This window comes from Rattus norvegicus, chromosome 8, assembly GCF_036323735.1.
Source record: "Rattus norvegicus strain BN/NHsdMcwi chromosome 8, GRCr8, whole genome shotgun sequence".
Classification (NCBI taxonomy): Eukaryota; Metazoa; Chordata; class Mammalia; order Rodentia; family Muridae; genus Rattus; species Rattus norvegicus.
This window is the reverse complement of record NC_086026.1, coordinates 67,994,039-68,019,748: the sequence shown is the minus strand read 5'-3', so window position 1 is coordinate 68,019,748 and position 25,710 is coordinate 67,994,039. Positions and strand designations below refer to the sequence as shown.

At 45.4% G+C, this 25,710-nt stretch overlaps 1 protein-coding gene across 7 annotated transcripts in view; it reads left to right on the top strand.

Moving 5' to 3' along the window:
* Positions 1-25,710, top strand: part of Rec114 (REC114 meiotic recombination protein) — a 158,116-nt gene that overhangs the window by 97,548 nt on the left and 34,858 nt on the right. The window lies entirely within an intron of this gene.

Sequence of the window (25,710 nt, the reverse complement as noted above, 5' to 3'; positions counted from 1 at the left end):
GGGCTTCTTCAGTCTTACCGAAAGTCATTGTGTTCAGCTAACTAAGGTTTTTCTAGCACGTTTTAGTAGTGGGAAATTGAGAAACATACTGATTATTTCCTGCCTTGAAGGAGTTTTGGATCTAGTGATCAAAGTAGATAAAAGGATTGCAGCTAGTCAGAATGCTAGAGAGTTCTTAGTTAGGAAGACTGATTGAAGACAGGATAGCCAGGCAGAGAAAGCAAAAACAAGAACAAAAACGAACAGCTAAAAGCAAAGAGAGCATGCTAAAGTTCACTGGCAGGGCCTCCACACAATGCTGACTTTATAAAGAAGCTCGTGGCCTTCTTCCTCTGAGCATTAGACGTTTGAGGAAGCTGTAGAAGAAAGTCTGCAGGCTGGTGCACATGCATGCAGTCCCTGTGTTCACAGCAGAGGCAGGGAAATTACTGTAGGTTGTAGGACAGCCAGAGGTTAGCCTACATTATCCAGCTGAGTCCAGTGAGAGCAAAGAGAGGGGGACTGGGAAAGGAAGGAGAATCATCCAGTCCCTGACCACTTTACTGGGAAGCTCAGGGTCCGGTTAGTAGAAACAATATGAATAAGGAGAAGACAACTTGTAATCTGATCAAAGAAATTGTCCTAGAAAGAGAAGGTTACATGAGATTATCACATCATTTCCTGTGCCTAGTGTCTATATAGATGCCATAAAATCACACAGCAAATATTTACTAAATATCTACATGACGTCATAATTTATTCATTTATTGAGCAGTTAGTCTACCTTTTTGTTGTTGGAGGAGGAGCCTGAGGATATCAGAGTACACAGCGTAGGCAAAATCCCCTGTCATTGTAGAGTACCGCGCTATGGAGGAGAGGCGTCATAGGCAAGCAGGCTAGGTATATTTAAACACCTTAACTTGTACGTATTCCCTCCAAGATCTGTTAAGATACAATGGCAGGGTCTCCTACCCGTGCACCAGAATGGTTCATCTTTCCATTAAGTGGAATGCAGTGTCATCGGTAACTGTGAGTCCCCCAAAGCCAGCTTTGCATTCTTCGGGCTTTTAAGAGTCGCAGTGTGAGTGGCCTCGTTTTCTCTCTACCTGCCACCCTAAGGGCTGGTGTCCTTTGCGAAAGATTAGGCTTCTGTAGCTGCTGTAATGGTAGCCTTGCTTCTGAGAGATGTCTAGCTGGTTCTTCCTGTCAGAGTCAAGGATCTTGCTGAATGGTGGTATCCACAAGATGCCCCCCTCCCCATGCTTGCCTTCTATTCATCTGCCATTGTACAATGTTGCAAAAAAGAAAAAACTAGCCAAGGTTTCTTTGTATCATGTGAGGAGTGATTTTTTTTTTCATTGACGTTACAAAACCAAGCTTACTAAATTCGAAACAGCCCCTGGTAAGCAACGTAAGAGGAATTCTACCGTGCCCTTATTCCATGCAGGCTACAGTAATACATACATCCAGTCATGTTTTTAATTCCTCAATGTTTTTGCAAAGTTATTTTGACTATTCTGTTCCTTGCATTTTCATGTGATTTTGGAATGAACTTTCCTACCAGAAAGCTTGCTGTTGGGGTTTGTTTGTTTGTTTGTTTGTTTGTTTTGGAGCTGCTTTCACTCTGTCAATCAATTTGGGAAGAATTTACTTGTTACTGTTGAGTCTTCCAACTCCTGGGCACATTTTAACTCTATTTATATCTGCTTTAATTTCTCATAGCAGTGTCTTATAATAGCTAGAGATTCCTGAGTGTGTGTGTGTGTGTGTGTGTGTGTGTGTGTGTGTGTGTGTGTGTAGAAAGTTGTTATTTTACGGTAATACACATCTTATATACATAAAAAAGCTCTTCCATTTTTGGCCTCTGTCAAGCTTTTGTGTCTCCCAGTGTTTGATGGCAACAAGCAGCCACAGTTTACAGGCAGGAGCAGCAGTGGTAGGTGGCACCCTCTAGTGTTCGAGTTCTTAAGTCAGTCTCAGGTACTGGTACTCTTAGTCCTGGACAAGTGTTAGAGCCCTGTGTAGGCCCAGGAAGCCAGCATTTCTCAGCTGTGGGCAGTGGCTTCTAGATCTAGGTATTGGGATGCTGCTGCTGTTGCTTCCTCTACCGCTGCCAGTTAGTGGCCTTGAGGCCTCACCCTAGAGTGGCTCTCCATGTAACTGGCTTTTCCACTTCTTGTGTGGCATGGCCGCCAGCCACCCTGTTGTCACAACTATCTCTGAGCCAGTTACAGCAGCTAATTCTTTTTGTGTTACTAGTTCAGCCTGTTTCAGAAAACATAGGCAAGAAAGACCACTTAAAAGAAGACTCTTAGCCAGGAGCTGTTGGCTCACGCCTTTGATCCCAGCACTCGGGAGGAAGAGGCGGGTAGATCTCTGTTGGTTCAAGGCCAGCCTGCTTTACACAGGGTGAGCTTCAGGATAGCCCTGTCTCAAAAAACAAAGAAACAAACAGCAAAGACTCTTGGGCTCTAAACTGCAATTTTGGGGTGGGGTTGGGGCTGCAGAGGAGGCTACCTGCCCACCAACTCATCAGTGGGCTGGACAGCGTGTTGTGCAGCACCCTACCACAGTCCCTGTGCCAAGCCACTGGGAGAGGTGCTCCACCTCTGGGCTGGGTGGAAGTGGTTCCATGGAATGCCCCGAGAAGATTCTTAAAACCGTCCTGCCTGGACTGCACCCTCAGGAGCAAGCAGCTGAGATTGTCCTGTAGCTTCCTCAAGGCATTCATGAAACGTGCAGAGTAACTGGCTCTGGAGTAAGAATGCTTTAACCTGTCTGCTCTACCAACAGGCCTTTCCTTCAAGGAGCTAGAGCGGCAGGAGAGAACCCAGTGGCTGTCAATTGGAAATCACATCCTCTAGCTTGCAATGTCTTTGCTTATGTACAGGAAAATAAACATGAGAAGGAGTTGTTTCTAATAACATACAGACATTAATGTTGATTTTCACAGTGTTTAATAGCATTTCTTACAATGTGTAGCACCTATTCAGTAACCCAGGCAGAGAGGTCCTACTCACCTACCTCCGTATTCAAGATGAGTTCGTTCTCTGGGCCTAGGAAGATGGCTTCATGGGCAAAAGCACTTGCTGAGAAAGCAAGAGGACCTGAATCAATTCCCCAGTACCCATGTAAAAGCAGGCATGGTCTGTGTGCACATAACCCCAGCACTGGCAGGTGGAGGTGGACAGAGCCGGAAGCTCACTGGTTAGCCCAGCGGAAACGGTGAGGTTCAGTTTCAGTGAGAGACTAAGATAGAGAGTGATAAAAGCGTGTGCCTACATGTGCAGATGTGCACTTATACATACACAGTGGACAGAAGGTAACGCTCTCTCAACAGATGTCATGTGCCCCGCTGGTCACATGTTCTATACTCCATGTCTAGAACCTGGCTCATTCGATGTGGTGAAGTCCGCACCCATAGGTCATCGTCTCCCATTGTGTCTCTGTCCTTTCCTTACCTCTGGTAGCCACTTACTGCTCTCTGCTTCTATGAATTGATTTTTTTTTTTTGCCTGTTCATTTTTTCTCACTCTTAGCCCAGGCTGAACTTTCAACTGGTAATGATGGTTTCCTTAGTCTCTCAAGTACTGAGATCACAGGCAGGAACCACTATGCTGGCTTACATTCAGCCTTTTAAGATTCTGCCTTTAGGGTCAGATGCTCATCCAGAGGATGGGAGTTTGATTCCCAGCACCCACCCACATGATGGCTCACAATTAGGCGGTTCCAGTGTGTATAATACTGTCTTCCGGCCTCTACTAGCACAAGGTGTGTGTACAGCACACAAGACATATGTGCAGGCAAACCACACATACACAGACATTTCTAAAGGATTCTACATATACGTGAGATACACAGTATTTATCCTTTTCATTAAGTGAGTTCTTTGACATTAATCTATGTGTGGGTACATTCTAACTACACTAACTCCCGACCCTCTCTTACCTACGACTTCGAGTTTCCATTATCTTCTCTCCCTCCAAGCCCCTCCCACTTTGACATTTCTTTGTTTGGTTTGGTTTGTGACCTACTAAGTCTGGACATGGCCCTCTGTGTGAGCATGAATGTGGAGCTGTCCTCTGGAGCACCAGAGGCTCACCCAGTGGCTACACCACTGAAGACAGTAACTGACCCTTCCCTCAGCATCTGTCAACAGCCAGTAGGTTCCTCAGGAGGAGTAGAGCCTGAGGAGCTCCTTCCCACCTGTGACTGGATGTTGACAGGCCCAGTCTTGAGCAGGCCCAGTGCAGGTGGCCACAGCTGCTGTGAGCTCATGATTGCAATGCTGTGTCCAGCCCAGGAGATAGCTTTTCACACCCCTCCTCCCTGCCATCCAGTCGTCGTGATAATCTCTGAGCTTCAGAAGTGGTGGTGCAGGTGTCTGTTTAGGGCACCTTGAGCAGCCGTAAGTCTGTGCTGACTGCCATTTGTGGGAAGAAAGTTCTAATCAAGGCTGTGAGCATCACCTTTCTACACACAGGTATTTGGAAGGGGGAATGGCCATTCTTGGGTGTCAACTTGGCTACACCTGGAGTTAGTTAACTAAAACCCAAGTGGCTGGGCACACCTGTGAGGGATTATTTTCCCATTAAGTCATTTGAAATGAGAAGATCATCCTTTAATCTGGGCTGGACATGGAAAAGGAAGCTTGCTCTCTCTGTCTCCTGTCTCTGTCTCTGAGTGGCAAGTCCAGTCCGTGGCCAGCATCAGAGCCTACCTCTTCAGGACTCCAGCGTATCCTGAGATACGCTTCCATGAGCCAGCCAGCCTCGTGACTGAACAACTGTTGGATAGCCGGATCACAGCCTTTAAACTAGTCTAATAAATCCCCTTCATATATACAGGTATGTGTGTGTATAAAGGAGATGTATTTAAATATATACATATATATGTATGTATGTGTGTATACCTATATATGTGTGCATACATATGTGTGTGCATACATGTATGCATACACACACATACATACATACATATAGGTTTTTTGAGTGAGGGCTTTTCTCTGTATAGAACTTGCTCTGTAGTCTTGGCTGGCCTCGAACTCTGAGACCTGCCTGCCTCTGCCCCCAAAGTGCTGGGAGTTGAGGTGAGCACCACCGCCCTCTGGTATATTTTCATTCTTTGAGTTCCGTTCCTCTACAGAACCCTGACTAATACAGAAGGCAGTTACTACCACATCCACTTGACAAAACAACTGTAGTGAGTCCCCTCCCTGCAGCTCACCGAATGAATTCTCTCCTAAGGAGCAGGTCTAAAAACCAAGCAGAAAGTGACTGGTTATTCCCACCAGAGTCAAGCCACTGTTCTAACAGTGTGCACAAGCGAGAGCTTGCCTGGCTCTCAAGGCTCACTGGGTCAGATCGTTGAGGACTCTTCTCCCCCAGCTGCCTGCATAGCACTGAGAGCTAGTCAGCAGAGAGGAAGGATTGGCACTGATCACCCATGCCTTCTGGGATTGGCATTATGCACCCATGCAGAGTACTTCTGTTCAAACTAAAAAAAAAAAAAATGTATCTTTAAAAATAGCATAAAGAGTAGTAGGATTCCCTGTGATTTCTTCATACATCTCTAGTTTTAATGAACCCCCTTCCTCACCCTTCCCCTTAGGAGCCTCCTCCCATTGTACCTCACTACCTCCAGAATTCCCCTCCGTTTTCACATATGTTCTCTCCCCCTTTCCTGCTTCCCCCCTAACCAATCACAGCCCTGTTATACTTTCCTGGTTGCTATAAACATTCAAGCTAAAAACATAAATCTATGCTATGGTCCACATGAGAAAGAAAATATGGCATTTGTCCTTCCAGGCCTGAAATGCTTTTCTCTTTGTTCCTTGGTGATTTCACTCAGTATAATGGACTCTAGGTTCATTCATATTGTTAGAGATGTCAGGATTCCATTTGCTGAGTAACCGTCCATGAGCGCATGTCATGATTCCGTCATCCGCTTAGCCACTAATGGCCACTTAGGATGTTTCCACCTCTCTGCTGTCATGATCAGTGTGACAATGAGCATGACAGCACAGGTGTCTCTTCCAAGAGGTGAGCTCATTTCTTTGGCTGTGTATACAGAATGGGATGGATGCCTGGATCCTATGGTAATTCCTTAAATTTTGAGGGACCGTTTACCATCATGACCTTGTGTTTCCAGCCCTGCCAACTACCAGGTTGCTTTTTCTCTGTATTCTTACTAACAACATTTTTATCTTTTTTCATAACCCATATATTAAGAAATAAAGGGGTGGCTGGAGAGAAGGTTCAGTGATTAAGGGTTCATACCGTTCTTGCAGAGGATCCAAGTTCAGCTCCCTGCAGCTCACAACTACCCATAACTGTAGCTCTGCTGCCTTTGCTTCCCCAGGAGCGCCTGCACTTACATGGGTACCCACATGTGTGGGGGCACACGTATGCAAACACACACACACACACACACACACACACACACACACACACACACACACGGGGCGGGGGGGACTTTTGTTTGGAAAGTTTTTCCTGTTTTTGGTTTTATTTAAAGAGCGTGGGATAGTCACTCATTCAGCTTTGAGGATTCCTCTCACGCTGGCCATTAGTCTGTGCCGGGAAGCTGCACTCAGGTCTGTTAGGATTTGCTCCAGGATCCTCTAACCACCTGTGTGCTGAAGACTTTACCACAGTGCTCCCATCGTGAGGCGTTGGCATCTCTACAAGGTGGAGCTTAGTGGGACATCAGGTCACTGAGGGAGTGCCCTCCAAGGGCGAAGCAGAACCCCAGCCCTTTCCTCTTACTCTTTTTGGCTTCTGGGGCGCAGCTGAGCGCTTTTGTTCCTCCGAGAGCCTCCACTGAGAGCCCAGTGAGCGCAACTGAGCAGAGACTGGACCAAGTGAGGGGCGGCAGAGAAACATTTTCCTCATCAACCGATCACCACAGGCATTTGCCAGTGATGGAAGTCTGACTGACACTCTGCCCTTCGCCTGCTTTCAAAGGGGACTGTTTAGCTCTTGGTATTACACCGAGTCTCTCCTGTGTCTCATGTATCGGCCTCTCGTCAGACTCACGACTTGCAGGCATCCACTCCCTCAGGCACGGTGTCTTTGTTTTCTTGCTTCCTCTGCTGTGGTTGCTGAGCTTTTAATCCTGAATATGAGTTGGGTTTGGTTGAATGCTTTTTGGTGTCCATTGAGATGGTCTTTTTACTAATTCTGTTAATATAATAGCACTTACAGATACTCAGTTCTTGCTGGACTTGGTAGTAAACACCTTTGGTTCCAGCACTGGGATGCAAACAGATCTCTGTGAGCTTGAGGCCAGCCTGGTCTACAGACTGAGTTCTAAGACAGCCATACTGTAGAGAGCCTATCTCAGTAAGCAAAACTAACGAGTAAGAAGTACTCAGTTCCTATTGAGCCAGTCTGTATAGAATTGATGTCATATGGAGTTTCTTATGTATTTTGGGTATTAACCTCTTGTCAGATTTATGTTTTGCAAACATTTATTTCCATTGTGTGTGTACATTTTTATTCCCAAATATGAAGCATTCGACTTTCAAAAATTACATATGTATGTTAGTATAATAAAGCTAAGAATACATATTTAAAAGAATATTTTACTCCTTAAGGGATAATTTTCATCAAGTTATACATAGTATCTTTTACACATCCACAAAACAAGAACATAAAACAGCAAATACGTTTGGATTATAACGTATTTAAGTTGCATTTTATGGTGCTATTAAGATTATACACCTTCTGCCTGCATACTAATTAAGTTGTGTTATAATTTTAGAATTTTTCACATAAGGTGGGAAAGGGGTATCTCTGATAAGTTTGGGCCCATTTGTCTTAAAACGCGCTCTAGTTGTTGGCACGGATGAAAATGCAGCTTACGTTAGGATCTTCGTGAAAGCTGTACGGTACCCACAAGTCATTTCTTCCAGGGAGTCTGATCACTGTGACTCAAAGCAACGCTGTGTGTTTCCTAGAAACTCAGATAGCTCAGCAAGGCGGGGAGTGTCCTGTGTGGCCCTGGACAGCCATTTAAACTTAATTTCCCTTAAACTCCAGGTCTCTGATTGCTGCACTGTGTGAGACCCCAGGGAGCACGCTATTCCAGGTTAAATTATGTGGATGTTGGTTACTAATTCTGCAGTTCTCAGTGTTGATGCTGGTACCTGTGGCTAACCGGGGTGCTGGAGAGCTCTGTGTGGATCCATCCACCTACGCTGCTCTGTGTCATTTACATGTCAAAGGGTTGCTATAGTGAGTGGACCGGGAGCTCAGCCCTGAGGTCACTCTGCCTTGTACTCGGACTCCAGTGGATTCTTTAAAAAGCCTTGGCTTTTTAAATGGGTTCTTCCTTGGCCATCTGGGGCTTTTAATTGTATTCCTAATTGTGATAACCACACATGAACTTTGCTGTCTTAACTGTGTTTAAACATGCGTGTCAGTGACAGTAAGTATATCCATCTTGCACAGCCATCACCACCATGCATCCAGAACACTCTTGGTCTTGCAGAGTTGCAGTTCTGAATCCATTAACCAGTAACTTCCCCTCCTCATCCCCACACAGTGGGAAGGACCCTTTACCTTCTGTCGGAGAAGTCAAGGTGATCTCATATAAGTGGAATCATGCAGTTTTCTCCATTTGAGGGTGGCTTATTTCACTTAACATGATGTGTTTAAGGTCTGTCTGTGTAGTAGCACGTGTCAAAGCTCCTTTCCTTTTCCACACTGCATCTTGTTTACAGACTCACCTGTCGGAGGACATAGGGTTGCTTCCACACCGTTAGCCTGTTGTGAATAATGCTTGCCGTAAACATGTGTACGTGTACTCTCCAAAACATGCTTCCAGTTCTGTGTGCGCACTCCTAAGAATGCAGAACGTGGTGCCTCACCTTGACGGTCGGGTTGGTTGTGTTGGAAGACCATGTAGGAACTGAGTAAAGCACACCTTCATATACGTCTGTCAGGCCATCACCAGAGTAGCTACATCATGAGGGCTCCGACCTTCATGAGGTTTCACATCAGCGGCCTAAGTCATTAGTGGTTTAAACTTTTGAACAGATATTGGCAGTTGCTGGCATTGTGGAAAGTAGGACATCTTTGGGAGAACCAGGTTACCGTGAGCATGCCTTTTAAGGATATAGCTTATCCAGAAAACCCTGGAACCAGGCTTCTGGGGGCTGCATCTGCATTCTCTGCCAACATGAACCTTTTGAGTGCTAATTCTTTTCTCATATTTTGTCCTAGCAACAGTAAAGTCTAACACACTAAATCACATGGTGATTCTGTGTTTAGCTCTTTAAGGAACTATTGAGTTCTTTCCCATGGTGTCTGTACCACTTTACGTTCCTAACAACAGTTACAGCACCCCAGCCTCTTGGGGTCCAGCCCATACTTGGTTTTGTTCTTCTGGAGTGGGGATGTGTAGCTCAGGAACAGCTTCCCTACTCGTCAGGAGGCTCTGGCTTAGATCTGTGTTTGCTGGCCATTTGTAGAATTTCCTTAGAGAGCGGTCTGTCCAGCGTCTTGGTGGCAGTGTTAAACCGAAGCCCTGGGCTTTCCTTTCCCCCTGTACACACATGCACGTGCAGAAGCACAGATCCCCACAGAATGATGCTGCATCTTCCTTAGGTCTCTGATCTCTTCTCCCTGTCTATCCTCGCAGTGTGGATGAGGATGCTTTGGCTGAGCACTGGGCCCTTTTTGTTGGAGAGACTTGTAAACGAGGCTTTCTGGAGACAGGCTCTGTGCAGTTCTGCTCCCTCCTCGGGGAACACGTATATAAGGACCAGTTGTCCCTGTGTCACTGCTGCCTGCTCAGTCTGCTTGGCTTCTCCCTTCCTGGTGTGGAGATTAACAGTGACAGTCTTCAGCAGGCTGTCATCTTTTCCCGTTCCACAAACCCAGAGGACCGGGGTTCAGTTCCCGGCACCTACCTGGTGGCTCATAACCATTTGTAACTCCAGCTACAGGGGTTCTGACACCCACTTCTGGCCTCGGTGGACATGAGGGACATGTACAGTGTGCATACATCTAGCAAGCAAAACACTTGTAAAAAGTAAAAATGAATCTAAACAAATAAGCGGGACCACTTGTTCCTTCTTTGGGCCGTTTCTCCACATTAAAAAACAGTTTCCATATCCCTCTTCAGTTAGAAGTCAGGAAGCCAGAGCCTCAGGCCAACATTCTAGAAAAGCCAACAGGGGAGTTATTTCCTAAGACTTGAGCCACAGTTTCCAGCCACTATCTAGAAGCAGGGGGCAACCCTGGCTTTACACCAACCAGTCAGTCCTGTCCCCCACCCCTGCCTGCTTGTCTTCTCCTGAATGAGACTCCTGAGGTGAGATCTTGAGGCAGTTTTAGTCCTATCTTCCAGGGAGCCTGGGTCATCCTGGGAGTGATGGATCCTGGCGTTTTGCTTTCATATTTTTATCTTTCACACCCAGTGCTAATGGGCTGTGGAGAGAAATCTTCTCTCTGTTTACCACCAAGAAACAGTACATTCCCATTTAAGTGAACCTCTAACCTTCAAACACTGTTTTGATCCAGTTAGTTTATTTAAAAATGTCCCCCATATCCATCTGAGAATTTTCTAAGAAGGAGGATTTAGTACAAATTTTTGCAATGAAAAATTTTGCAATTTTACCAATGTCGAACTCTTTAAATTAATGCCAGTTCCCTCCCCTTCTCTCTTCTTCTGACAGAGTTTCAGACTAGCCTTAAGCTCACAATCCCCCTGCCTCAGCTTTCCTGAGTGCTATGTTCATCACTACAGTAGTCGTCTTCCCTTTGGCCACTTTTCCCTGAAAAATAAAGGGAAACAAAATTCCCCATGGCCTTATCATCCTTTCACAGGTTAGCACCATCGGCACCAATGTAGAGATAGCCGGGTAAGCCAGAGGAAGCCATTTTACTATTGTACGTTTATGTCCCCACATCCAGATGAGCTTTAGATCATATGCCATACTTACCTACTGCTCCAGCTCCTCTCCTGGGCGCTGAGCTCTGTGCCTTGACTCCCCAGCCTTGTCTTTCAGCTCCCCTTTGGAATCTGAGATCATCCTCAGCAGCCTGGACCTCAGATTGTCCTGGTTTCCTCTCGTGGGATGGGGGATTGGTTGGTGTAAAGCCAGGGTTGCCCCCAGCTTCTAGATAGGGCTGTGAGGTGACATCCTCCAGAGGAGGAGAACTGTGTCTTGGAATGAGTGAGTGAGCAGAAGCAAGGGAGCCCACTCCCTAAGCCCATTCACAAGAGAACTGCCCTGTGACTTAATCCTCTTTCTTTGAAGCTCACCTCCTCCTCCTCCGTGTTGGAGACACAGTTCAAGACTTGAGTTTCTGAGCACACAATCTGATCCTAGAGGAGGGGTATAGTCTGTGAACTCAGGAAAGACAAGACGGCCCCTGACTCGTGCCAGTCAGCCACTAACCTTGTTGTCTTCCTCACCTGCCTAACGCTCCTTCCAAACTGATGATGGCAGTGACTTGTCCCGGACACTGACTGTGACATTTTAGAGTAGAAGGAGAAAATACACTCAGAGCCCTGGAATAGGGGTTAAGTTCCTTTTTCAGTTGAAAGAAGCTGCCTTGGTAGAAGTGAGGTGACTGCCCTGGGCTAGAATAAATAAGACTTGCTTTCTGTGTGGCTTCTTTGCATTTTATTTTGTGATTTCACAGGTTGTTACTACGTCTTGGGTAGACTCTTTGCTGGACCACATCCCTTTAAACTGAGAAATTATTCCTCCTCCAAGAGGGGCTTATCCTACAGTCAGCTTCTGATTAAGAGAATGCTTACAAGCGTCTGGCTTCCATCTGCATTCTTTTATGGTAGACATCCATCGGTGCTCGGCTGTCCATCTCAAGCTTCCCAGCGTTCTGGAATTTAGTGTCCATTACGTTTCCTGTGAAGTACTACGGGGATTTTGTCATTGGTGTTATTGGCATTTTCTATGTCTTCTAAAAATACTAAATCTTTTTTAGGTCTCTAATTGACTTAGTGAGTTTCATTGGAATGCAACTTATAGGAGCTAAGTTCACAGAGGTGTGATAAGCACCACTGTGCTGCACAGCGTTCCCTCGAGCCCACTGCATTAGCTGCTGCTTCTCTTGCTGTGGCAACATATATTCCCCACTCTTCTTTCTGGTTCTCTCCATTGGTTTGGCCTAACAAGAAGTGAGCTCTTTTGCATCTGGCATCTGTAACTCTGAGTGTTTTTGAGGCTTGTGTGTGTTGCTGAGTGAGTCATGTTCTTTACTGTTGGCCGCATTTCACTTATGAGTACATCACAGTTTACCCTTTTCTCCTGTGGATGGATGTTTGGGTAATTTCTAATTTGGGACAATTATGAAGGAAGCCACTATGAACGTTTTGTTGATGTTGTTCTTTGTTAACATGCTCTGTGTAGCCCTGGCTGTTCTGGAATTCAACTCTGTAGACCGGGCTGGCCTCAGACTCACAGAGATCCATCTGCCTCTGCATTTCAAGTGCTTGGATAAAAGGCATGTACCACCGCCGCCACCTCGCTGAAACCGTGAACATTTACCTTCAAGTTTTCATATACTACCTTAATCTCTTTTGGGTAATACCGAAGTGTAGAATTCCCAGATCAAATAGTGAGTGTTTGAGTATTTAACTTTATAAGACACTGATCTAAGGCAGATTGGAGGATCCAGCTCTCCCCCAGCGGACACGCTGACTTAAGTGTCAGTCTGTGTAGTTGCAGTTGCTCTGCTGCCGTGCCCTGCCATTGAGGTTTAACTCCCCTCCTGGAGGCCTGGTGAGGCACACGGTTCATATGGATGTTGCTACCCTCACTGATTCTGCGTTCCCGTCAGTGACCGCTGCGTGTCTGTCTCCCCAGAGCCCAGCTGGCCCTGTGGCCTCTAAGCACAGAGCAGTTTTCCTCGTGTTTGTATTTTGTATGCAGTGGACTGTATGGGACTCCCGTGTCTGGGTTTCACCCTTGACTCATTTATGGTGCTCATCTAAATCTGTGTGTGCAGTGGTTCACTGCTCGATGACTCTCATGGTGGCCGATCCTTCATGTTGTACAGTTTGGATAATTTCTAGTTTTTAACTCTCAAGTCATGCTATTATGAACATTTCAATATGTATCCTTCGGTGAACGCTGTATGTCATCTTCCAACATCTAGGAGTAAACTGGCTGCGTTATAGAGTAGTGCTTCTCAGTGAGTTCTTAAGGATTTGGATCTTTTATTAAAGTGTGGCTGTGGGCCGAGGAGATGGCTCAGCAGGAAAAACTGTCACATTCAGACCCTGTCTTAGCTAGGGTTTTACTGCTGTGAACAGACACCATGACCCAGGCAAGTCTTATAAAGGACAACATTTAATTGGGGCTGGCTTAGGTCCGCTATCATCAAGGTGGGAGAGTGGCAGCATCCAGGCAGGCATGGTGCAGGAGGAGCTGAGAGTTCTACATCTTCATCTGAAGGAAGCCAGGAACAGACAGGAGGAAGGTCTCCAAGCCCACGCCCACAGTGACACATTTTCTCCAACAAGGCCACACCTAATAGTGCCACTGCCTGGGCCAAGCACATTCAAACCATGACAGACCCTCATCCCCCTGAATAACTGTGGCCATTTTGTTCCATGCCTACCAGCTATTTTATGTTGCTGTAGCATGCCTGCCAGTCACTGATATGGAGAAGTGACTTGGCTCAAGGACATGATGACCACATACCCTGTATGAATGTTCTGTGTGAAGTTTGCTAGTCTTAAGGAATTCCACAAAGCTTTATGTAGGACCCATCAAGTCAAAGGTCAATATGAACTGTTATATCTAAAATATCTTAAGTCAGAGCTGACCACTGGGCAGCACTTCCTATGCTTATGTATGAGTTCACTGTGGTTTTTGTGGCTGACACTGAAGAACGCTACTAATAACCCAAAGAGTAATGATTACAATACTCATGCACTGTTATCTCAGTGTTCTGAAATTCACCACCCATCCACCCCCACCCTTACCTTACTCAGGACCAATCAGCCTAAATGTTAGCTGGTAAAACTTTACCTAGTGAGCCAGTGGCTCCCCTCCTTGCCCTTTAAACTCTGGAACCTGGTTTTTTTTCTATAAAAGTCTACTTTGAGAGCAGACTACTACTGCAATTAGTCCTTTCTGTGATCCTGGATGTCCAGTATTAGGATCTTCATTCAATAAACCATTCTTGCTTAACCGAGATCGGTGTTTGTTTGGTTTGAGATGGCGATTCTTGAACCCCAACAAAAACCACTAACTATACAGACCCAGTGACCTGAGTTCCAACCCTGGAACCTGTATAAAAAAGTTGGATGTGGGGGCTTTATAGATTTCTCAGTGGTTAAGAGCACTGGCTACCCTTGCTGAGGACCAGGGTTCTCTTCCCAGCACCCACATGGTAGCTCACAACTGTCTGTCGCCTCAGTTCCAGGGGATCTGGTGCCATCTTCTGACCTATTCAGGTACATACACATGCGGACGAAACACCATGAAAAATAAAATGGGGGAAGAGGAGCCAGTTGTGGTGGCTCACACACACCTACAATCCCAGTGCTCCTACAGCAAGATAGGGGGCAGAGAGGAGAACCAGCCCCAAAGCTCACTGGCCAGCTAAGCCAGGACACAGTGGTGTGGCAGCAGAAAGAGGCTGCCACACGAGGTGGAAGGGGAAGACCAGTGTCTGAATGTTATCCTCCAACCCCATTAGGGCTGCAATAGTCTACACATGCACACATTCTCTCTCTCTCTCTCTCTCTCTCTCTCTCTCTCTCTCTCTCTCTCTCTCTCTCTCACACACACACACACACACACACACACACACAATTTAAAAGATTGCTGAATGCAAGCCAGTCGGTGTGAGCATCCTGGAAAACTCCAGGGTGATGTTGCTGCCATCAGTGCACGAGCCCACCCTCTGACCAGGGGTAGACATACTTGTTTTCTGAAGAATCTTCCCAAGTATTATGTCTAATTTACATTCTTGTGAATCACAGACAAGAGTTCTCCATATTCTTTGCAATCCATCCCTGAACTTTTCTGTTTTAATTTTAGCCATTTTGGTAAACATGTTGTAATTCCTCCTCATGGCTGTGATCTATACCATAACTAAACCAGTAAGGATGCTGTCATTTGTCTCTGGTTTCTATAGAGGGAACTTAATCCAGCAGCATGGCTGCTCTGTCAGGGATCACATCCAAAGACCTTCTGGTCTGTGTGATCCAGCTGGAATGACACACTTAATCCATCTGACTGCAATACTGATATGCCTTAGTACACACCTTTAATCCTAAACAATGAAGGTAAAGACAGCCATGTCTTTAGAAGGAAGTAGCCATGTTTGAAAGTGACATCTAATGGACCAAATGACAAATCAGAAAAAGATCTGACACAATGAGTCAGAGATAAGACATGCCCACAGATAGGAAAGAGAGGGGACTCAGCCGTGTGGGAGGCAGTGCTGCTGAGTTCAGGCAAGACAGTGGAGTTCATGCCAGCAGTTCTGTGACACTCAGTTGAGTGCCGTTGAGTTCCTGCAGTTCCATTCAGTTCACGCGGTCAGTGGAGTCCATGTTCAGCTGAGTTCCTGCAGTCAGTGCGGTTCGGTTCTCAGAGTTGAGAGGCAGTTTTTCCAAGCAGAGAAATTCAGTGAGAACCTGAGAGAAGCCAGTTTGAGTCAATCACATTGGAGAGGAGTTTTGAGCCCGAACACACCTGAGTTGAACCAGCCAGCCGGAGTTCAGAAAGAGCTAGAAAGGATGGGTTTATCCAGTAGCCTCCAAGAGGACAATTACATCTGGCAAATAAAAGTTACATCAACAGGTTTGTCCTTACCAAAACATACTCTGAGACTCGGTCCCCATGGCAGAGTTGTGATGTGGAACTGAAACAGACATTTAACGGCAACTACTTTAGCTAAAAAGCGTTGACTCCTCACTTGGGTCCACAAGGAAAAAGTACAGGCCAGAAGCCTGGCATTTCTGCCTTCATTCTGCGTCTCTTCTGGTCTCCTGTTCACTTACACAGGCCTGTTCATCACTGTGGAGTCTGTCAAAGCGGTCTGTTCCTCACTGACGCTGAAGAGGCTCGGGGACAAGTTGTTAACCTTAAACCAGCAAAATATCCTTCTTTAAATGAAATCTTTTTTCTTTTTTTGCATCAGCTCATACTTAGAGTTTTTACTTCTATTTTTTTTTTCTCAATTCTCCAGCTTTTCTTTCGTCTGCTCTCAGCGACCTTTGCTCTGCTGCTCAGGCTCTGGTGCACTTCATCTGCAACTGCAAAAATCTATACCTTTATATTAAAAATCCTTATTTAATTTCATAAAGTATAATCTTAATTTAAAATTTCCTCCATTTCCATTTTTATTTATTTTTAAAAACTTGAGTCTTGGAGTTAAGGCCCTGGATTTAGACCTCAGCATTAAAAGAAGAAAGAAAAAGATGAAAATGAATGTTAATGTTTTCCCTCGCTTTCGACCGAGCGCATAGACCTAGCATTGGTTTCGCGGTGCCTGCTCTTCCTCTTTGTGTCTTGCATTCAGCTCCTCCCCCTCTCCCCATGGCCCCCTCACTGTATCATCCATCCTTATTGAAGAGACATCATATCTAGAGAGACCAGTGGGCAGGATCATCTGTGATGACCTCACTGTCCTTGGACACTAATAGAGTCTCCCTTCAAATATTACAAAGGGACATTGCTAATATAAATGTATGCTCCTCACCAACCCAGAGGCCTCAGAGGAGTGCACTGAAAGCCTGTCAGAGCAGAGAACTGTCTCTCCTTGGAAGCCAGTTGCACACTAGGTCTTGTCCACGTTCCTAAGTGTGCCTGCCCATTGTTTCTGACACACACTCTTTCTGGCTGCCTGGATTGCACACATCCTAGGACACAGTTGCTTATGTTCGTGATTGGCAGTAATACCACAGGTGACTCTTAGCACACATGGAGAACTGCTTTCTTTGCCCGTGCCCCTCCCCCACAGCTCTCCTTAACAGAAATCCAGACTGCACCCCTCACACTCCCTTCTCCCTGGACCCCCTTCCCCAAAGCCAAGTTGCTAGTCAACTCTTGACGTCTTTCCTGCAGCTACATTTATCTTACCGTGTTTTCCATAAATTCTTCAATAGTTCTGTCATGTGAATGACATCAGCTCCCAGCACTGATTGACATGTTAATTTTCTTAGGAGAAATAGTGTTTGAGGCGCACTCTTCCCTGCGTGGCGCTGTTTGTTATGCCCTCCTCGATGGTTGATTTTTTTGGATACTGAGTTTTTCACTGAGCCTGTAGCTTGCTGATCCAGCTAGCCGGGCAGGCCAGCACGCCCCAGGGATCCCTCTGCTCCCCCACATACTATGGTTACAGAGGCACTCGCCTGTTCTCCTGCTCTACCTGGGTGCGAAGAATCACACAGAACCTCGAGTTTGCATGGCAAACACGGTCCAACCTCACTCCCTCACCCTTTACGATGTGTTCCTACATGGAGCAGAAAACATTTAGATGATTTTCCTGTTTTTCTTTGTTTATCTTATCTAGTTGCGTGTGCACATGTGAATGTGCGTATTCACGTTTTGCAGAGGACAACCTCAGGCTTAGCATTTGCAAGTAGGCTAGGCGAGGCAGGAGAATGGGGAAGCCCCAGGAATCCACATGTCTACTCCGCTTGCTTCCTCAGCACTGGGATTTCAGATTATGCCATCACACCCTTCTTTTTTACGTGAGGCTGGGGATCGAACTGCTGTCCAATGCTTGTTCACATCACTACAACTGTGCTATCTCCCCAGTCCTTAAAATAAATAAAAGTATTACTATGTCCCCTCTCTCAGAGTAGTAGAACCAAAAGTTGTTTAACTTTCTGAGAGGTTTAGCGACTCATGGTATCTCATGAATTGTTTCCGCAAATGGGCAGTCTTACGTGAGAGGGCCAAAGTACAATGTCAAATATAAATCAAGAACATGTGTGGAGATGTAAATAGTCCACTCGACATAATCAGAAAGGAGGCACTCTAACCGAGTAGCTGGAACAGTGATCTCTGACCCGAGCCTTGCTAAGTGTTGGGTGGAAAGAAAGGGTCTATATCCAGCTTCACTGATGGGGTAATGGCTGATAGGGAACTCAGGGCCTTATCTCCCTCCTCTGCTTTTAAAACTGTGGTCGAGAACTTGTTTGGTTGTATGCACTTCTCGACCTGCCTGTGAAGTGCCCCTCTTTCCCTTAGGGCCTCTAACTCTTCCTACCTAGTATTTAGTATGGAAACGTTTAAAGGAAGCTAGTGATGTTGCCTGTTCATCTCGTCTCCTTTTCTCTCAAAACCGAGTTGTACCATTGGGTCAGTACTCTCAGAAGGCTGTTAAATGCTCACAAAGGGGACAGTTTAGACACTTGGCCTTCTTCCTCCTGTTTTTGTCTCCTGACAGACTGGAGTCAAACATAGTTGCCAGTGTTTGTGTCTTTGGTGTGGAGCTCTTGTAGTTTGGACGGGACAGTGCCCCTTTCACGGTTGATCTGTTTGCTTTGTATGTTTCCTGAAGTCTGTGTTAGCGTGCTGCTTATTGATCATTGTTTTACTGATACCGTAATCCAAAACAAAGCATCCTAAGTACCAGAGCTTTATTTTTCTTTAATTTTATTTTCCTTGGATATTTTATATATTTACATTTCAAATGTTATCCCCTTTCCCCTCTCTCCCATAACCCCTCCCCCTACCCTGCTTCTATGAGGATGCTCCCACTCCCACCCACCCACTCCCACCTCAATGCCCTGGCATTCTCCTACACTGGGGAACCTTCACAGGACCAAGGGCTTCTCCTCCTATTGATGTCAGACAAGACCATTCTCTGCTACATATGTAACTGGAGCCATGGGTCCCTCCATATGTACTCTTTGGTTGGTGGTTTGGTCCCTGGGAGCTCTGGGAGGTCTGGTTAGTTGATATTGTTGTTCTTTCTATGGGTTTGCAAACCCCTTCAGCTCCTTCAATCCTTTCTCTAACTCCTCTATTGGGGCCCCCATGCTCAGTCTGATGGATACCTGATAGCATCTTAATCTGTATCAGTAAGGCTCTGGCAGAGCCTCTCAGGAGACATACATATCTGTCAGCAAGCACTTCTTGGCATCAGCAATAGTGACTGGGTTTGGTGGCTGCATATGGGATGGATCCCCAGATGGGGCAGTCTCTGGATGGCCTTTTCTTCAGTCCCTGTTCCATTCTTTGTCCCTGTAATTCCTCTGGTGAAGCACTAGAGCTTTAAAAACGTCTTGCAGTGCCCTTCTTTAAAAGTTCCTATGTGAGGCTGACAGTCAGTGGTTAAGGGCACTGCTGTTTGTGCACAGAACCTTGCTTGGTTACCAGCACCCATGCCCAGCCGTTCACACGGCCTCCAGGGAATCTGAAGTCCCCTTCTGGCCTCTGAGGACACCTGCACAGGCATGCACACTCACATACACAGACTCACATGCAGATGCACATGCATACACATACACAGAATTAAAAAGAAAATAAATCCTTTAGAATGTTTTCAGGCTTCTCTTACTGTTTTTGACTGTAACAAATCTTTTCTTGGATTAATTTATACCCTTTTCTCATCAAATTCAATGGCATGGGAAGGTTGATTATTTCACAGAACATTGACAGGCTTCACGAGTCCTGCTTTTGTTAGGAGGTTCCATGTTTAGTGTCTTTTTGTATAAAAAAAAACCTCATTTTTAATAGGTGTCTCACTTCCCATAGTATTCAAATGTACATCAGGTCCAACTGGATTAGTTTTATCTACATTATTTTAAAATAGTGACTCTTATATTGGAAAAAGCTATTTGTTATCCATGATGGTTAATGTTGATCTAGAGTCAATTAAGAGACAAGCCTCTGGGCATACCGGAGAAATTGTTTAAGCTAGGTTGACTGCAGTGGGAAAGACCCACCTTAACTGTGGGTTGCTAAATAAAAAGGCGTTGTTCGTGGTAACTAAATTCACTCAAATCGTAGCAGTTTTGTGGAGGGTTTTGGTATAGTTTTCTTCTTTCTTTTCTTCCTTCCTTCCATCCTTTCCTTCCTTCCTTCTTTCTTTTGGTTTTTCAAGACAAGGTTCCTCTGCAGCCTGGCTGTCTTGGAACTCACTCTAGATCAGGCTGGCCTGGAACACAGAGAGATCCACCTGCCTCTGCCTCTCAAAACCCTGGGGTTAAAGAAGGGTTCAGAAGGTACCACCCACCACCCAGCAGAGTTCCTTCAGTTACTTTATTATCTGTCTTCAGTTTCAGGATCTAAGTAGCATTTAGATAACAGATTGGGCCAACGTGGTGTTCACACACATACATGCATTTTATACCCAGTGTGATCGGTGACAGTCGCTTCATCTCTGCTTTTGTGCAGCCCCGACACTTGGAAAGAGTCCTGGCCAGGTATGCTGCTGAGTGTCTCTGAATAAGGAAGAGCCATTTGGCTTTCCTAGTTCTTCATCTCAGGACTGACCGGCATGCCTTGGTGCTGGTGCTACTGACCTTGGTCACTTAATTAAGGTGACATCCACTGTCTTCCTCCACTCTCTAGCCCTGAAGTTAATATCTTCTGAGGAGATAATCTGAGATAACAAATCCTATTTCCCGTTTGATGCTGATACTATGTGTGTCCATATGTGTCCTTTTGTGTGCGCGAGTGTCATCATGCACAGGTGGAGGTCAGAGAACTTTTGGGTTGTGGGGGCTGATCCAGGGCCTCAGGCCTGTACAACAAGCACTTCTCCCTGCCAAGCCATCTCACCCACCACCCCTCAGTATGTTCCTGCCCACAAATGCCAGCATCTGTTGATTTTTCTCTTGCCTGTAGTAGTTTTCTCCTTAGGTCTTGACAAATGATTGTCTGTTTCCGCTATTCTTTTTATATTTTTAATCAGGATTCTGCTTGAATGAAGGTCTACATCTTTTCTCCTGTTTCTTCCAGTATTCATTTATTTGGTGATATGAGTACAGATTTGTGGATAGTCACTCTATCAGTAGACTTTATCCTTCATTGCTATTGGTTTTGACCCTAGCACTGTTATCAAGGGAAATATCAAAGTTTTGATCTTTTCGTATGTCGTGAAATTCAGCTTTAAGCAAAATATTGAGCTATTTGTTCTCTGTCCTCTGTGCCCTCAGTGATGCACTGAGAAGTAACATGTGTTCTGATATGCACACACGCACACACACACACACACACACACACACACACACACACGATAGATTTGTAAACTGCAAAATGTAACACAACAGTAATGCCGCCATTGTTTGGTTATTAATCATCTATGAATGAACAGAGAACTGAGGCTCTCAGGACCAGGTGTAGCATTTTAAGGCCATTTGTCTCCGCATGGAGGACACATGACAGGAGAACCAGATGTATAAAAGTCAGAGGCAGAAGGAAGCCCAGGTAAGTCTCAGACAGAGCACATGTCCTCATGTTTTGCTGTAAAAATTCTTTCTGGGTTCCCTAGAATATTGTACAGCAATCGATTTCTTTGAATGTTAGTTTTGAAAACTCTTTCCTTCTTTTATATAAAAATAAATTGCCAAATCACATATGGTTTATGAAAATGTGCTTTTTAAAATCTGGTGTGGGTGTATATATGTGTGTGTATGTCTGTGTGAGTGTGTGTGTGTGTGTGTGTGTGTGTGTGTATGTCTGTGTGGTGAGTGTGTGTGTGTGTGTGTATGTCTGTGTGTCTGTGTGCATGTGTCCGTGTGTGTATGTCTGTGTGTGAGTGTGTGTGTGTCTGTGTGTGTGTCTGTATGTGTGTATGTGTCTGTGTGAGTGTGTGTGTCTGTGTGCATGTATCTGTGTGTGTCTGCATGTGTCTGTGTGAGTGTGTGTGTCTGTGTGTGTATGTGTCTGTGTGCATGTATGTCTGTGTGTGTCTCCGTGTGTCTGTGTCTGTGTGTGTGAGTGTGCATGTGTCTGTGTGTGTGAGTGTATGTGTATCTGTGTGTGTCTGTGTGTGCGTGCGTTCATATGTGTGTGTCTGTCTGTCTGTGTGTGTGTCTCCGTGTGTGTGTGTGCGTGTGTGCATCTGTGTGTATGTGTCTGTGTGTGCGTGTGTTCATGTGTGTGTGTGTGTGTGTGTGTCTGTGTGTGTGTGCAGGAGGCAAGAGATTGAGGTTGAGTGTCTTCCTACGTTCTCCCCCATATTTTGAGACAGGGACTCTGACTTCAGGGGTCATCTGTTTGGCTAGGCCCAAGTAAACCTGGGAAGCGCCTGTCTCCCCTTTCCGGATGCTGGTGCTGTGGACTCACATGTCAAAGCTCAGCCTTTTCCGTGGATGCTCAGTGTTAGAACTCGGGTCTTCCCTGCTGCATTTACTGAGGCACTGTACTGAACCGTATCCCCAGGCCCCAGCCTTGACTTCTCCCTGCCTCTTAAGCATTTGCCTGGTGTGAGTATTACCACTGGTGAGCCTCATTAAGGATCTGCGAGGCACAGCACACCTGACGGTGCTGTGCATGTTGTTATTCTTTGCGTTTTCCCAGTTTTGCTTGGAAGCCGTTTTAGGTTCCCGTGACAACACTGGGTGTGGAAGTCCTTGACACGACTTTTCTCATTAAGTTTCTGAATCAATACATACATCCTCGGGACTAAGGTCATCTGTGCCTCCATCCTGTTTGCTGCAGATACTTAGAGGACCTATCGACACTAAATGTGTAATTTAAGGTGGGTTGTTTTCTCCTCTGCCCGTCTCTGGCTACGAAGGTTTTATTTCTTCCTGTCACAACATCAGGCAAAAAACAGTCTCATAAGCTGCTAAATAGGTCAGCTGCCTGAACACCGCGAGGTGGCGAATCCACAAGGGCTCCTGACCTCAGCACTTGTCAGTGATGGGAACAAGGAGGAGAAATATCCAAGGGGAGTAAATGAGTCTCCACCCCGTTCAACATTTGTAACTGAGGAAACATCTTTCACACCACAGTGCGTGCGTGCGTGTGTGTGTGTGTGTGTGTGTGTGTGTGTGTGTGTGTGTTGTGTTTCATTTTAATGAATATGGCCAAGTAAAGGCATGAAACCAGAGTGAGGAAAAAAAGTCCACAGGAAGTGACTGTATGAATAGCTTTAGGATAATTTATTCCCTAATACAATAAAGGATTAGAAAGCCATTTGCCCTGATGTTGTGTGTGTATAAAAGCTCAGGGAAGGTACTGAAACTGTTACCAGGGAGTCAGGTACTGAAACATGTACCAGGGAGGATTAGTAAAAATCCTCTGAGGTATCAAGATAACAGGAAATGCTCCAAATGAACTTGAGACCCGGAACCCCAGGTTGAGTTTAACTTTTGCTGGGTTCAGAATTGCTTGCTCCTCTTGTATTTTGGTTGTTGACTCATCTGCTGTGTGGTGCTCTGTTGAACCCCACCCCCATCCACCAAGTCATTGGCCTACCAGGTTCCCTAACTCTGACGACAACAGCAGGTGAGCGACTCTCATGAAACCACTGTGAAGGTGTTTACACTTCTGGCTGAGCTCTTATCCAATTGAATTGAACACACGAAGGGCAAGTATCATGAAAAGTATTTTTGATTGATACAAAATCTAATGAATGTTTTAAAAAGCAAAATTAAATATCTATGCACCAAAACTCAGTTTGGTTATCTAATCTAGCCCTTCTTGCTAACTCCTCCAGTTTAGCTGACCAAGGGCAGGTTTTAGTTAACCATAGGGAAAGCCAGTGTCTATAACACTGGCTTGTCCTTCATCTCCAGAGCCATTCTGTCAGCTTAGGCCTTCCTGTCTCCTGTCAGGGCCACTTCAGTGACTTTCCTCTGACCACTTTCCCTTCCTCTTGCGCCTCACGTGTAGTGATGTCCGGGTAACCACTCTACAGTGCAGATCTGACCAGATCACGTTCTTGCTCCCCCATTTCCTTCATGGCTTCCAGTTGCTGCAGAACGAGGCATGGAACGAGGCCCCCTTTGTCCTGTCAGTCTAAACCCTGCCTCTTCCCAATGCAGCATGAGGTTCCCCAGGGACCGGAAGTTACCTTCTCATCTTTACTTTCAATGTTTCTCTGCCTGGCACCCCAGAGTCATACTGAGTAGCTTCTTGTCATACTGTTAGACACAATTTAAACTTCTTTTTTTTTTTTTTTTTTTTTTTGGTTCTTTTTTTCGGAGCTGGGGACCGAACCCAGGGCCTTGTGCTTCCTAGGCAAGCGCTCTACCACTGAGCTAAATCCCCAACCCCTAATTTAAACTTCTTAAACCTCTTTATCCAGGTTCTGTCTGACATGCACAGAATTATGGGGGAGAACATAATGACTCAGTGATTCCTGAGGAGTCCCTCACCCAGCATAGTCTCAGCATTTTGAGTAAGTCTTCAACTGAACTTTCTTGTAAACTTCTTTTTCTTCAAGGCAGTCTTCAGTTGGAGACTTCCACGCCTTTGCTGTGTTCTCCTTAGCACCATGACAGTCCTGTTGTTAGGATGCCATGGCTCACTTAGGGGTGCTCCTCTGGGGTGTAAGTGCGGTAACAGTGTGCTTTCACCTCAGGTACCCTATACCCGACGTGTCAGATAAATGGTAATAGCTTTATCCTTTTCTCTCTGCTCCCCAAGAATACATGCATAAACTGTGTGCGTGTGCTTGAGCACATGCATGTGTCTGTGTGTGTTTGCATGTGTGTATGTGTGCGTGTGTGTACGTGTGTGTGCATGTATATATATGCGAGTGCATGTGTGTGTATCCCATTTTCATAAGAAAAGTAGAACTGAAACCTGATGATGTAAACCCGTAATTCCAGCACTCAGAGAGGTTCATGAGTGTGAAGCCAGTTTTGGCTCCAGAGTGAAATCTGCCCTACAATCTCAAACCAGGTCGGAGAGATGACTCAGCAGTTAAAATTACTTAACTGCTCTTCCTGAGGTCCTAGGTTCAATTCCCAGCAACTACATGGCAACTCACAATCTGATGCCCTCTTCTGGTCTGCAGACAAAGCACCTGTATACATAAAAAAAAAAAATTCAAAAAACTAAACAACCTCAAAACAACAACAATAAAAACAAACAAGGTGGTAATTATCTCTGCAGTTGTAGAGTATATCTGGGGCAGGATGTTAGAAGAGGTGTTGTGGTCATAACACATCACTGCTGCTCTCCCAACACTACCGAACTGCACTGCTCTTGTATCTGTAAAATGTTTGAGGGGACCACTGCTGACCTGTAAACTGTTGCCAATTTCCAGACAACACAGATGGGAGTTACTTCAAAGAACCATTTCTAAGCAGGTCCACTTCCCCTGTATTCTTTCTTTTCCATTACCTCTGGTGGGTGGTGGGCTAAGAGAGAGATTAAAGTGTTTAAGAACCGTCATTAAACTTTAGACTTATCCCCAGCTCCGAAAAAAAAGAACCAAAAAAAAAAAAAAAAAGTAGACTTAATGGGAAAAGATCTTTATCAATCCTACACCTGATAGAGGGCTAATATCCAAAATATACAAAGAACTCAAGAAGTTAGACTCCAGAGAGTCAAATAACCCTATTAAAAAATGGGGTACAGAGCTAAACAAAACATTCTCAGCTGAGGATTATCGAATGGCCAAAAAGCACCTAAAGAAATGTTCAGCATCTTTAGTCATAAGGGAAATGCAAATCAAAGCAACCCTGAGATTCCACCTCACACCAGTCAGAATGGCTAAGATAAAAAACTCAGGTGACAGCAGATGCTGGCGAGGATGTGGAGAAAGAGGAACACTCCTCCATTGTTGGTGGGATTGCAGACTGGTAAAACCATTCTGG